This window comes from Serinus canaria, chromosome 21 (genome assembly GCF_022539315.1).
Source record: "Serinus canaria isolate serCan28SL12 chromosome 21, serCan2020, whole genome shotgun sequence".
NCBI lineage: Eukaryota > Metazoa > Chordata > Aves > Passeriformes > Fringillidae > Serinus > Serinus canaria.
In genome coordinates this window covers 1,518,164-1,533,255 of record NC_066334.1, presented here as the reverse complement: position 1 = coordinate 1,533,255, position 15,092 = coordinate 1,518,164, and the positions used below count along the sequence as shown (strand labels likewise).

The window sequence follows — 15,092 nt, the reverse complement described above, 5'->3', positions numbered from 1 at the left end:
TCCAAACATATTTCTATATAAAAATTTATTTGTAAATATATAAATACATGGAAAGTGAAAAGAGCATTAATAGCATAGAAAAGGAATACCCAAATCACAGCTCAGAGGGCCACAGAGAGCAGGCAGGGAAAAAAATCAGATATTCCAAAAATCCTCAGTGGGTTTGGCTGCATCCCTGATTCCCCAGCTGGAGCACGAGGAGAGGGAAGGGAAGAGGTGGCTTGGGGCCACTGGGATCTGTCCCTGGCACTGGGATCTCTCCCTGGCACTGGGATCTCTCCCTGGCACTGGGATCTCCCCCTGGCACTGGCATCTCTCCCTGGCACTGGGATCTCTCCTTGGCACTGGGATCTGCCCCTGGCACTGGGATCTCCCCCTGGCACTGGGATCTCTCCCTGGCACTGGGATCTGTCCCTGGCACTGAGATCTCCCCCTGGCACTGAGATCTCTCTGTGGCACTGGGATCTCTCCTTGGCACTGGTATCTGTCCCTGGCACTGGGATCTATCCCTGGATCAAGGATCTATCCCTGGATCAAGGATCTCCCCCTGGCACTGGGATCTCTCCCTGGCACTGGGATCTCTCTCTGGCTCAGGGATCTGTCCCTGGCTCTGGGATCTCCCCCTGGCACTGGGATCTCTCCCTGGCTCTGGGATCTCCCCCTGGCACTGGGATCTGTCCCTGGCACTGGGATCTCTCCCTGGCACTGGGATATGTCTGTGGCACTGGGATCTCTCCCTGGCACTGAGATCTGTCCCTGGCACTGGGATCTGTCTGTGGCACTGGATCTGTCTGTGGCATTGGGATCTGTCTGGGGCACTGGGATCTCTCCTTGGCACTGGGATCTATCCCTGGCACTGGGATCTCTCTCTGGCACTGGGATCTATCCCTGGCACTGGGATCTGTCTGTGGCACTGGATCTGTCTGTGGCATTGGGATCTGTCTGGGGCACTGGGATCTCTCCTTGGCACTGGGATCTATCCCTGGCACTGGGATCTCTCTCTGGCACTGGGATCTATCCTGGCATTGGGATCTGTCCCTGGATCAGGGATCTCTCTCTGGCACTGGGATTTCTCCCCAACATTGGGATCTGTCCCTGGCACTGGGATCTGTCCCTGGCATTGGGATCTGTCCTTGGCACTGGGATCTGTCTGTGGCACTGGATCTGTCTGTGGCACTGGATCTGTCTGTGGCATTGGGATCTCTCCCTGGCACTGGGATCTGTCTGTGGCACTGGATCTGTCTGTGGCATTGGGATCTGTCTGGGGCACTGGGATCTCTCTCTGGCACTGGGATCTATCCTGGCACTGGGATCTCTCCGTGGCACTGGGATCTCTCTCTGGCACTGGGATCTCTCTCTGGCACTGGGATCTGTCCCCGGCACTGGGGTCTCTCCCTGGCACTGGGATCTCTCCCTGGATCAGGGATCTCTCCCTGGCATTGGGATCTCTCCTTGGCACTGGGATCTGTCTGTGGCACTGGGATCTGTCCCTGGCACTGGGATCTGTCCCTGGCATTGGGATCTGTCCCTGGATCAGGGATCTGGTAAACCAGGGAAAACAGGCCGGGCTGGTGTTGAGTTTTTCTCTGTTTTGCTGGGGTCAGGATGAAATGTGTGATTCAGAATTTCTTGTTTGGATTCAGGGGTTTTTCAGTTTTTATCTGCATTACAGGCTCACAGACTGTGAGTTTAACAGCACTTTAACAAACTAAAAATGGAGCTGTGTCTTTCTCTTTATAAGGCTTTTTAAGGACAAACTGTTTCATTAACAAATGGCCCATAAGTTTTTTTACTTTTAACTTAGTAACTAACTACTTGTGCCTTGCAATGTGGATTTTTAAAATCTAATTACACAGTTTTACTTAAACTTATGAAGAAGAAGGACTAGTTTCTGTCCTAAAACGTCTATCTTGTTTTATATCCATTACTATATTCTATAACCTTAAACTCTTAAGTTTTCTTCTATGTGATATTATACACGTTTATTTAAACCGTACATGAATAATTTTAGTTTTATTATTTGATGTTGGAAGCTTTCTCTGTGGCTCTGGGTTAAATGTGGTGTTCTCCTGGGGGTCAGCACAGAACGCCTGAAACTCTCAGAAACCGGGGTTCCAACAGGCTGGAGCCAGGGTGGGGTCCCAGCCAGGTGGGCACCCCCAGGGTGACCCTGTCCCTATCCCTGTCCCTGTCCCTGGCTGGAGTGGCACAGACTGATGGATGCCAGTGAGCTGGGCATCCCCAGGAGGTCCCTGTCTGGAGCCAAATCTCAGTCCAGAAGTGGCACAGATTGGTTGAAAACCAGCCCCAAACTGGAGCTGAGCATCTCTGAGGTGTCCCTGTGCTGTCCCTGTCTCTGTCCCTGTCCCTGTCCTGTCCCTGCCCAGCAGTGGCATGGATTGGGTGAATCCCAGCCCCAAACTGGGGCTGAGCACCCCCAAGGTGTCCCTGTCCCTGTCCCTGTCCCTGTCCCTGTCCCTGTCCCTGTCCCTGTCCCTGTCCTGTCCCTGTCCCTGTCCCTGTCCCTGTCCCTGTCCTGTCCCTGTCCCTGTCCCTGTCCCTGTCCCTGTCCTGTCCCTGTCCCTGTCCCGTCCCTGCCAGCAGTGGCACGGATTGGTGGATCCCAGCCCCAAGCTGGGCTGAGGGTGAGCAGGAGCAGCCAGGCCCAGCCCACGGAGCTGCCCCAGGGCCCAGAGGAGCCGTGGGGACAAACATGGACAGGGAATGTCCCCTCTGGTCCTTCCCCCCCCCCCCCCCCGATGTCCCAAGCCCCAGTGCCACAGCCACGCTGGTCCCTCGGGCCTGGCAGTGTCCCCTGCGGGCCGGGATCTGGGCTGGGATCCCTGCCCTGTGAATCCGGGGATTCTCTGGGATCAGATCCCTGAAAATCCAGGGGTTATCCATGATCAGATTTCCCATCCTTGCTGCCCTACCCTGTAAATCCAGGGTTATCTGAGATGGCATCCCTGTAAATCCAGGGATTCTCTGGGATGGGATTCCTGAAAATCCAGGGATTGTCTGGGATGGGATCCCTGTAAATCCAGGGTTGATCCAGGATCACATCCCTGGAAATCCAGAATTCTCTAAGATCAGATCTCTGTAAATCCAGGGATTCTCTGTTATTGGACCCCTGTAAATCCAGAGGTTATCTGGGATCAGATCCCTGTAAATCCAGGAATTCTCCAGGATCAGATCCCTGTAAATCCAGGGGTTATCTGGGATCAGATCCCTGTAAATCCAGGGGTTATCTGGGATAGCATCAGATCCAATCCCTGTAAACCCAGGCACACCTTGGGCAGTCAGACACCTCTGAGGCCACACCCAAAATGGACGATGGGCACGAGTTTTTCAGACAATTATAAATTGTTAACTCCATTTGCATATCAGGGGTTAATGCTCCAATTCCAGCTTCAGGTGATGATGTCGTTTACCCCAGGTTTGCTGCCCCCCAACTCATTTTGTTTGTCCTTTTTGGGCCCTGGGGCTGGAGGGTGTCACTGAGTTTCAGGCCCAGAGGAATGGCTGTGTGTGACCAGAGCAGGAGAGCAGCAGCTGGCCCTGTCTGGGGTTTGGAGTTGGGCACTAAGGCAGCGCAGCAGCTCAAAAACAGAAAATCTAAATCCTCAGGCATTGCCCTCCTTCCCTCCTTCCGTCCTTCCGTCCTTCTCTCTGTGCAACCCACGCTCAATCACCTGTGAAAGTGTAAAAAGTTTACTGAAGGGCAGAAGGGGACAGGGACCAAGCGCAAAGGTCCTCAGGAGTCCCAGCCCACGCTGCTCACTTCGGGGATGCTCTGTGAACATTTCTCTACTTGCATCCGTCTGTGGTACATTCACAGACCCCTGTGCAGAGTAAACGTTTTCTCTAAACCAGTTTGTATGTTTCAGGAATTGCTCTGCCTGGTTCCACCTCGGGCCTGGTTTTAGAGCAGGTGCATTCCTTGGTTTGGTTTTAGAGCAGGTGCATTCCTTGGGTCTGGTTTTAGAGCAGGTGCATTCCTTGGCGGGTTTTAGAGCAGGTGCATTCCTTGGGTCTGGTTTTAGAGCAGGTGCATTCCTTGGGTCTGGTTTTAGAGCAGGTGCATTCCTTGGGTCTGGTTTTAGAGCAGGTGCATTCCTTGGTTTGGTTTTAGAGCAGGTGCATTCCTTGGGTCTGGTTTTAGAGCAGGTGCATTCCTTGGGTCTGGTTTTAGAGCAGGTGCATTCCTTGGTTTGGTTTTAGAGCAGGTGCATTCCTTGGTTTGGTTTTAGAGCAGGTGCATTCCTTGGTTTGGTTTTAGAGCAGGTGCATTCCTTGGGTCTGGTTTTAGAGCAGGTGCATTCCTTGGGTCTGGTTTTAGAGCAGGTGCATTCCTTGGGTCTGGTTTTAGAGCAGGTGCATTCCTTGGTTTGGTTTTAGAGCAGGTGCATTCCTTGGGTCTGGTTTTAGAGCAGGTGCATTCCTTGGTTTGGTTTTAGAGCAGGTGCATTCCTTGGTTTGGTTTTAGTCCTTTTTTTTCACCTCTGGGTTTTGGGCCTTGGCCCATCAGTGAGTGCTGATGGTTGGCACACCTGCACAGGTGTGCTCATCCTGTGTGCACTGGCTGTTACCCACCCCAGCGGGCATTTAACACAAAGAGAGCGATTTTACTACTGTGCCAAAGTTAATTAACAACAGAAATAAAATCTTTATCTTTATAACAAAGTTACTTCAACACTGCGCATATAAAACCATTTAAATATTTGTGCAAAGCCAATATTATAATATGTAATATTCTATTATATTAAAGACTCTTATGTAGTGCATATTATAAGAGAATATTACGTATTATAATATTGGCTTTTCATAAATTCATAACAGAATTTTATGTCACTATATAGATAATAGAATTATAAATAATCTATGCTATAATTTTATATTATAGAAATATAGAATAATAAATACTATCTATAGTATTATAGCTATCATATATTATATAGATATTATAATATATTATATGAGATATATTATATCTATGTAGTATAATTATGTATGTAATAATATATATATATAATATATAATATATAATCTATATATAATATAATATATATATATAATATATAATATATAATCTATCTATATATTATATATTATATATTATATATTATATGTTATATATTATATATTATATGTTCTATGTTATATCTTATATATAGTACTATAGTATATCATATATAATATATAATGTATCAAGCATAATATATATATCTAGTATATACATATACAATATATAATATAAATATACAATATACAATATACCATATGTAATATAGTATTTATTTATATAATAGATGAACAATAGAATGTATTGTAATATAATATAATGATATACTCTAATAATATACATATATTTATTTATATAATTTATAAATAATATAATTATAAGCAGTAAGTATAATATCTATCCCATAATAAGCATTCTGGTACAAAAGGTGGTCTCTGTAACCCAGGCTGTGCGGGGCTGGGCGCGGGCGGGCCGCAGGCACGGGGCCATGAATACCGAAGTGCCGGAGGGGCCTTTGTGGAGCGCCCAGCTGTGCGGGGCTCGGGGCCGGCCCCAGCACCTCGGGCCGCCTGAAAGGGCCGAACAAAGGCCCCGGGAGAGGGCGAGGGGCAGAGGGGGCAGGGAGGCGAGGAGCAGGAAAAAGTTGAAAGCGAAGAAAAGCGGGCTGGAGTTGATGGATATTCCATCTGTTTGTGTCCAGGGCACTCACAAAGGATCCCTCCCTCCCTCCCTCCTTCCCGGGCTGCCGCCGGGACGGGGCGGGTCTGCTCCCCTCTGGAAGGAGAGGGAAGTTTTGGGGGTTGTGACAGGTGTGGGGACAGGGCAGAGCCCCAGGATCAGCCCCGGGGAGCCCACTATTCTCTGGGATCTCATCCGGGATCAGATCAGCCCTGTGGATCCCGCTGTTCCCACAGGATCCTCTGGGATCTGATATGGGATCAGATCAGCCCTGTGGATCCCGCTGTTCCCACCACAGGATCCCATTTTGGATCAGATCAGCCCCATGGATCCCTCTGTTCCCACATGGAGCCTCTGGGATCCCATTTAGGATCAGATCAGCTCCATGGGTCCCTCTGTCCCCACAGAGAGCCTCTGGGATCTGATATGGGATCAGATCAGACCCGTGGATCCCGCTGTTCCCACCACAGGATCTGATATGGGAACAGATCAGCTCCATGGATCCCTCTGTCCGCACAGGGATCCTCTGAGATCTGATGTGGGATCAGATCAGCCCTGTGGAACCCAGTATTCCTACAGGATCCCATTTAGGATCAAATCACCCAGTGGGTCCCACTCTTCCCACCACAGGATCCCATTCAGGATCAGATCAGCCCAGTGGATCCCACTGTTCCCACAGGGATCCTCTGGGATTTCATCTGGGATCAGATCCCTGTAGATCCCAAACTGCGCCTTGAACCCAAGGAAAGCTCTGTCTGGAATATTGTTATATGTTTATTGGATGTTATCTTATCCATGCAGGAATTTTAATATCAGCTTATATCAGGAATTTCATTCAGTTTAGTTACCAACAGAAGTAAAAACGCTATCTTTGTGCCAGTGTCACTCCAACAGTGCCGATATAAAATCTCTTGTGGTGGCTGTGAGGAGGCACCACTGTCATAGCGGTGCTGGGAACAGCAGAGTCACGGCAGGGCAGTTCTGCGCCGCCTCCTCGGGCTCCCCGGGCCCTGCCTGCTCCTGGGTGGGGTCGGTTTGCTCCTGCCCGGGAAAGAGGAGTGGGAAGGCCGGGAGAGCTCCAATTCCAGCATCCAGAGCTGTGGGTGGCAGGCCCAGCTCGGGAGAGGGTAAATCCCAATGTCCCGCTGCCCCCGGCTCCTGCCGTGTCCTCCTGGGGCAGCAGGAAGCTCGGGCTGTGCCCTCCCACCTCTCCTGCCCCACCGGCACGGCTGGGGATGGTGGATCCAGGGATTCCTCCAGGCCTGAATCCCAAACATTCCTCCCTCCTGCCCCACAGGCTGGGCCCAGGAGAGGATCTGAGCCATGATCATGGGATTGGCTGGGTTGGGTTGGGTTGGACTGGGTTGTGTTGGGTTGAGTTGGGTTGGGTTGGGTTGGACTGGGTTGGACTGGGTTGGGTTGGGTTGGACTGGGTTGGGTTGAGCTAGGTTGAGTTGAGCTAGGTGGAGTTGAGTTGGGTTTGGTTGAGTTGGGTTGGGTTGGGTTGAGTTGGGTTGGGTTGGACTGGGTTGGGTTGAGTCTGGTTGAGTTGAGCTAGGTGGAGTTGAGTTGGGTTTGGTTGAGTTGGGTTGGGTTGGGTTGAGTTGGGTTGGGTTAAGTTGAGTTGGGTTGGGTTAAGTTGAGTTGGGTTGGGTAGGGTAGGGTAGGGTTAGGTTTGGTTGGACTGGGTTGGGTGGAGTCTGGTTGAGTTGAGCTAGGTGGAGTTGAGTTGGGTTGGCTTTGGTTGAGTTGTGTTGATTGAGTTGGGTAGGGTTGTGTTGGCTTGGCTTGGCTTGAGTTGGGTTGAGTTGGCTTGACTTGGCTTGGGACCAGCTTAAAATGGATCCAGGTCCATCCTGCTGCCATGGCAGTGACTCCTTCCACCATCCCAGACTGCTCCCAGCCCTGTCCAGCCTGGCCTTGGACACTCCCAGGGATCCAGGGGCAGCCACAGCTGCTCTGGGCACCTTGTGCCAGGGCCTCAGCTCCCTCACAGCTGGGAATTCCTTCCCAGTATCCCACCTAAACCCCTCTCTGGCAGTGGGAAGACATTCCCTGTGTCCTGTCCCTTGGCAATTCTCTCTCCATCTTTCCTGTGGCTCCTTCAGGCCAGGGAAGGCCCCAAGGAGGTCACTGCAGAGCTTTGGGACAGTTCAGCCTCCTCTCCAGGCTGAACATTCCCAATTTCTCAGCCTTTCCCACCTGGAGAGCTGCTCTGCTCCATCCCTCTGATCCCTGTGCACCACGGCAGGGCTGGATGGAGAGGTCTGGAACAGGGGATCCTTCCTTCCTTCCTTCCTTCCTTCCTTCCTTCCTTCCTTCCTTCCTTCCTTCCTTCCTTCCTTCCTTCCTTCCTTCCTTCCTTCCTCCCTCCCTCCCTCCCTCCCTCCCTCCCTCCCTCCCTCCCTCCCTCCCTCATCCCATTAAATCCCAGGCAGCCACCTCCAGGTGGGATTTATGGAGCATCCCTGTGGTTGCAGCAGCTTCAGGGGAATTTTCTGCAACTGAATGCAGCACAAGGGGTGCAGTCATGGCCCTGCCAACCCCAATCCCACAGCATCCCTAAATCCACTCCCTCGCCAGTCCTGCTCCCTTCCCAATCCTGTGCCGTGTCCCCAATCCTGTGCTCTGTCCCCAGTCCCATTTTGTCCCCAATCCCGCTCCCTCCCCACCTCTCCCGGCTCGTTTTCAGGGCGGCGCAGCTGGCAGGGAGGGCAGGGCAGGGGAGGGGAGGGGAGGGCAGGGGAGGACCGGGCCGAGGTAGCCCCCGCCAGCAGCCCCCGCTCCGCTCGTCCCAGCCCATCCCCGTGATGAATGCGCCCCCACGCCCGGCGCTGCCATCCCGCTCCCAGCGGCTCCTTGTGGAGCACGCCGGGCTCAGGCTGAGCCTGGAGGGCCTCGCTGGGGCCGGCTCCTCCTAATCCTGCTGATTAATTTAACTCCGGGGCCAAGAGGAGCCCGGGAGCTGCGGCTGGAGAGGCGGGAGGCGGAGGAGACGGGAATGGGGACGGGGACACAGGGCCCCGACTGCAGGCGGCTTTTCCTGGTGCCCTCCTCCAGTTCCAGCCTCCTCCCGCTCCTTTCCAACCCCTCCAAAAGGCTCCTGCTCCTTGCTCCCCAAGCTGGACCCGCGGCTTTGCTCAGGAACAGAGTTTGGGGCTGTAATTCCCACATTTCCCCAGGCTGGAATGAGCCCCGGGACAAGGCCAGGCTTCCCTTTGCCGCCTTTCCCCGCTCTGCTCCGGCTGCTCCAGCGGGGTTTATTCCCTTTCCCAGCTCTTCCTGAAGGTGCAGGACTCGGCCGTGCCCCACACAAACCCTCAGCACGTCCCTCCACGGGGACATTCTCCCCTTGGCTCCCAAAAATTGCCCAGACATTGGAATATCCCCCTCGGAGCAGTGGGAAGAGCTTCCCACTGCGTCCCAGGATGAAGCTCTGCCTTTTTATTCCTGAAATCACCATTTCTTTCAAAAAGCAAAGAGATTTGGGCGGTTTGAGCTTTTCATTCTGAGCTGCAGAGCAGTTATTCTGAAAAAGAGATGAAAAAACAATGGAATTGTTCCTAAAAAACCCAAATACAGCGGGATGAGAGTGGGTCCTGTAACCCACATGCTTCTCTCCTGGCTTTTCCTTTCTCTCCTGGCTTTCCAGTCTCTCCTGGCTTCCCCTTTTCCCTTCAGTTTCCCCTTTTCCCTTCAGTTTTCTCTTTTCCATTCAATTTTTCCTTTTCTCTTCAGTTTTCCCTTTTCCCTCCAGTTTCCCTTTTCCCTTCAGTTTTCTTTTTCCCTTCAGTTTCCCCTTTTCCCTTCAGTTTTCTCTTTTCCCTTCAGTTTTCCCTTTTCCCTTCAGTTTCCCCTTTTCCCTTCAGTTTTCTTTTTTCCCTTCAGTTTTCCCTTTTCCCTTCAGTTTCCCCTTTTCCCTTCAGTTTTCTCTTTTCCCTTCAGTTTTCCCTTTTCCATTCAATTTTTCCTTTTCTCTTCAGTTTCCCCTTTTCCCTTCAGTTTTCTCTTTTCCCTCCAGTTTCCCCTTTTCCCTCCAGTTTCCCCTTTTCCCTTCAGTTTTCCCTTTTCCCTTCAGTTTCCCCTTTTCCCTTCAGTTCCCCCCCCTTTTTCCCTTCAGTTTCCCCTTTTCCCCTCAGTTTTCCCTGTTCCTTGCCTTGTCCTGCTGGGAGGTTTTCCCTCCTCTTTTCCTGTCAATCTTTCCCGGGATGAGCTCCCGGTGGAGCTGCTGCCGGCCAGCCCGCTGCTTCCCATCCTTCATCCTTCCCACCCAGGGAGGTGCTGCTGGAAATTTCTGGCCCTTCCCCTTTGCAGGCTGAGCAAGGCTAAAACACCACCAGGGCATTCCTGCTGCAAAAATCCCTGGAAATTTGGGTAAAAAATTCGGGACTCCCCCTGCTCCTGCTGCTGGCAGTCACCGCTCATGCAGAGACGGGCTGGGAAAAATTAAGGGTTTGAGTTTGGGCTGAATCCCCAGCCTGGGATTCTCCCCAGCTTTGGAAAACCAGTGGCACAGGAGTGTGGCATTCACATTCACCCAGGATTTTTCTCCTGGGAAGCTGAGAAGCCTCAGAGAAAAGGGAAACAATTCTGGTCTCATTTGCTTCTCCCGTGCTGTGCTCATGTGGAATGTGTTTGGGGATTGTTCACCCACAGGTGATTGTTCCATTGCATTCTGCTGGGAGCTGTTTTCACTCTCTGGCCAACCAGGGCCAGGCTGTGTCAGGGCTCTGGAGAGAGTCAGGGGTTTTCATTGTTATCTTTTTATCCTTCTGTAAGTATCCTTTCTGCATTCCTTAGTACAGTCTAGTATTCTTTAATATAATATATTATTACAAAGTACTAAATGAGCCTTCAGAGAGCATGGAGCCAGATCCATCATTCCTGCCTTTGCCAGGGCATTCCCTGCAAACACAGCACAGGAGCTCTGGGGAGAACGTGGGAATGGATTGTCCTGGATATCGCAGCTGGTTGGGAATGGGAACGACCTGTGGGGCTGGGAGCTGAGGGAGCTGCTCATGGGGCGTGCTGGATGTGCCAGGAGCCCATCCCAGCTGGAAAACATTCCCTGTCCTTCCCCACATCCCTGCCTGACAGCAGCAGCTGTTCCGGCTGGGAGCAGCTGCTCCCAGCCATTCCCTGGGAGTTTTCCTCGGTTCCAGCTTTGAGGTCAGGCTCTTGGAGCCGGGCACTTGGCATCGGGAGCTGTGGCTGCTGTTCCCAGCCCTTCCCGGCCCCCGGGGTCACTGGGGTGGGGGATGGCTCCCGCTGGCTCTGGCACGGCTGGGAAATAGGGATAAGGCCTGGCAGGAGCCGTTGGGAAGCTTGGGAATGGAGAGGCTTATCCTGACCTTGGGACTGGTTATCTCGACCCTGTTCACCCCCAAATCAGCACCACGGTGGGGACACAGGGTGACAATCCCTTGTCCTTTCCCAAAACAGGGTGACAATCCCTTGTCCTTTCCCAAAACCTCACGGACAAATCAGGGTCCTTTAGCAGGAGCTGGGGAAGGGAGCTGGGGGGGTCTGGTGGATATTTTCACCCCTGATGAAGGAGGAAATGACAAGGAGGACTCCATCTCATCAGAAGGCTAATTCATTACTTTATTATACTATATTATTCTATATTGTATTACACTATATTACAGTACATCTAAACCGAATCTGCCAAGCACTCAACCCTGCACACACCAACTGCTCTGATCTCACGAGTGCCAGCCCACAGTCCCCACACACACCTGGATCCAATGGTCAGAGAATCCAAACATTCACACCAGAATCCGGTTATCAATTCCCTTCAGGTAAACAATCTTCCACTGTGCATCCCACTTGTGAACAAACACAGGAGCAGCAAATGAGATCAGAATGGTTTTTCCTTTCTCTGAGGCTCAGAGAATGTGAAACCCAGGAATATTCTTGGGCAGAACTGAGCCTCGCTTTTCTCTGCGAGGAGAAATGTGGCGACAGTGGGGTTTCTCTTCCCAGGTGGAATTTGGCACAGATCCTTTCCCGGGTGGGTTTTGCTGGCCCTGGGAGCTCTGGATCCCAGGAGTGGGATGGGAGGAGCAGCCGAGCTCATTGGTGATGGAGCAGCTCCACTGAGGAGCTTCAGGGAATGTGCTGGAACTTTCCAGATGTGCCTTCGCTCCTCCAAGGCCCAGATGTGCGGGCTCCTACCTGCCCCGCATCATCTGGGGCCCAGATGTGCAGCCTTGCTGTTCTCAAGAACAGATGTTCCTTCTCCTGGAGACCCCAGACCTTCCCTGGGAGTGGACAAATCCCAAAAATCCCGTTTAGGAACAAATTCTGGCGACGCGTGGGAGAACTTGGAAATTTTTGAGGATATTTTACTTTAGGATCTTTACAATGTGGGGCAGTTGCTGCCCCTCTGAAGCCATCAGGGAATTTCTCACTGATTTTGGGGGGAGAAATTCAGAAATCGAAGGGTTTGGATCTGAAGGCTGAGCATGTTTAAGGCATTTAACGGGATGCCAGAGCCTGAAGGAGGGAAAACCTTTCCAAGGGACGTTTTTCCTCCAAAAACAACCCCTGGGGCAGAGCTCCCCTGGATCCAGCACCTTCTCCGAGGTCCCACAAGCCCCGGGACATAAAAGGAATTTTGTCAGGAATGCAGGGGCTTTTTGTGGTGATCTCAGTACAAACGAGGCGGCCCGGGGGGATCGGTGCCTCCCAGCCCTCAAACCCCCAGCAGCTGTCGGCAGCCACAGCTGCAGCTCCCAGCGCTGCCAAGAAGAAAAGCAGATTTTTGGGTGATGATAATATAGGAGCCGAACAAAAAAGGGGGGAAAAAATAGGCTGGAAAACACGGTTAGAGATTTGAGGGAACTTTATGGTCAAGCTGAGCTTATGTAAGCCCTGCTTTAATCCTAAATTAGCAAAGGTTCGCCTGAAAGAAAAAGGGCTTTGCTGTGAGCACGATTTGGTTCTGGCTCTCAGCGAGGCTGGGTGGCTCCTGCGGAAAAAAACAGCCAGGCTGGGGAAGGGAAAAAATCAATTAATCCAGTGAATCCCCTGTTTTCCTGGGAAAGAAGGAAGAGGTGGCAGGGCCAGAGCTGTCCCCAGCTCGCAGGTTTCCCGTGTCACATTGTCCCTTCTCTGCTGCCCTGGACTGGGGGCACATTTGGTAGCCTGGCTGAGACCCTCCAAAATCAACATCTGCACCCCACAGGGAACCCACAGCCCCCACATGGATCATCTCTGGAGCCCGGGATTGCTCCAGCATTGGAGTTCCAGCTCCTCCAAAAGCCGCAGAGGACCTGGGGATACCCATGGGGGGCCTTCTGCTTGATCTCCAGCCAAAAACGTGGGGCAGACCTGGGTTTATTTATTCCAGCTGGGTCACCAGAGCCTCAGGAGGCCACGCCTGGTGCTGGGATCCAGGCAGGGAGAAGGGAAAGGGAAAAGTCCAGGTGGAGGAATAAGTGACTGATTAAACACTGGGGAAGGACTGGGTGGTGCCTTAATTCCAGAGGGAATTTGGGAGCTGAAGCGCTGAGCTGTCTCCTGTGGGCAGCCCAACCTCCAGCAGTGTCGAGCTGGAAGGGGTTTTCCCATCTGTAAAAATTCCCAATTATTCCTCTTTCTTTTCCTTCCCAAGTTTTAAAAACTGAACTCTCCAAGCCCAACCCTCGATAAAACACAGGAGGAAATTGGGCAGCACATCATTTGTTGACAGCGTTTCAATTCTTGCCTTTTTCGGGGCAAAATGGGCAACTCTGAAATGGGAATATCCAAGGAAAAGTGAAATTCCTTGAAAGAAGCCAAGCACTGGCAGTTCTTTTCTCTGAAACAATTTGGATCAGGGACTATGAGCTCCCCTTTTCCTGTGAGAAGTTTTGATTTCCCAAGGTTTTCTTTGCAATGTGGGGGGAAATAATGGTAGCAAATGCCATAAACAGGATAAAAAGAGTGGATGCTCTGTCCATGGGACAGGGAAACTGGAAATTCCTCATCCCTGGAAGTGCCCAAGGCCAGGCTGGACAGGGCTTGGAGCAGCCTGGGATAGTGGAAGGTGTCCCTATGGACTGGGTGGAATGGGATGAGAGTTAGGGTCCTTCCCAGCCCAAACCAGCCTGGGATTCCAGGATTCCCAAGGCTGTGGGGAAAGGGACTGGGATTCCAGGGTTCCTATGGCTGTGGGATTGAGGGATTGGGACTCAGGATTCCCGTGGCAGTGGGATTCCAGGGTTCCCATGGCTGTGGGGACAGGGACTGGGATTCCAGGGTTCCCGTGGCTGTGGAATTAAAGGACTGGGATTCCAGGATTTCCCTGGCTGTGGAATTGAGGGACTCCTTTTCTTATATATTGGGAAGAAATTCCACCCTGGAATGGGTTTCCCAGAGAAGCTGTGGCAGCCCCAAATCCCTGGAGGTGCCCAGGGATGGTGGGAGGTGTCCGTGCCCATGGCAGGGGGTGGCACTGGATGGACTTTGAGGCCTTTCCAACCCAAATGAGGTTATTAACCCTGCTGCTAATGAAGCAATGGGACACTTTGGGGCTAGGAATGATTTATTGCTCAGATAAACATCAAAGGTTCTGAGATTCATGAGAGCAAGTAGCCAGCCATAGCTCTAGAGTAGCCACAAATCCTTTGTTACAAGACAATCTACAGTTTTATAATCTAATGGACAGATGTCACAAAGTTTGTTTTTCCAACTTATCACTTTTATTGGATTTTGCTGCACTGCGGCTACTTTTGCCCAATAGGCTGTTGTCACACATATACACATATTCTTATATAGAGAATACACAGTTATGTTCTAATCTATAGAATGTACAGTTATATTCTAATCTATAGAATATATAGTTATATTCTACTATATAGAATACACAGTTATATTCTAATCTATAGAATATAGTTTTATAGTTATAATATTCTATTATAACTTCTAAACTCTTTGCTTTCTCCATATAACTACACTCCTACATTATAAACTCATCATTTTAGCAATAGTTTAGCACTTAAGGCATATTCTTACTACTCTAGAAACAGAGTTTATGATTTTTCTACTTAATGTCTGTGTATATTTTTACATTAATATAATATACAGCCTTTTCACATTAATCTAATTTACATTAATCTAATTAATCTATGTTTACATTAATCTAATGTACAGCCTTTTTCTAAGGCTGCAGATCAAACCCTTCAGTGGCTGTGGAAGTTTCTGTTTTTCTGATTCCCGCATTGGAAGATTCCCACATCAGAACATAATTCCAAGCTTTATTTTGCTGGCTTTGCTGGGCTCTTTACAGAATTCACAGAATCACAGGGTTGGGAGAGACCTCCAAGATCACGGAGTCCAACACAGCCCCAAGAGCTCAACCAGACCCTGGCACCCAGTGCCACATCCAGGCTCTGTTAAACACACC

The 15,092-nt window shown here is 50.8% G+C and overlaps 1 protein-coding gene across 3 annotated transcripts in view; it reads left to right on the top strand.

Annotated features, from left to right (window-relative positions):
* The window catches only part of PAX7 (paired box 7), a 112,664-nt gene that overhangs the window by 37,394 nt on the left and 60,178 nt on the right, over positions 1 to 15,092 (top strand). The gene's annotated exons all lie outside the window — the stretch shown is intronic.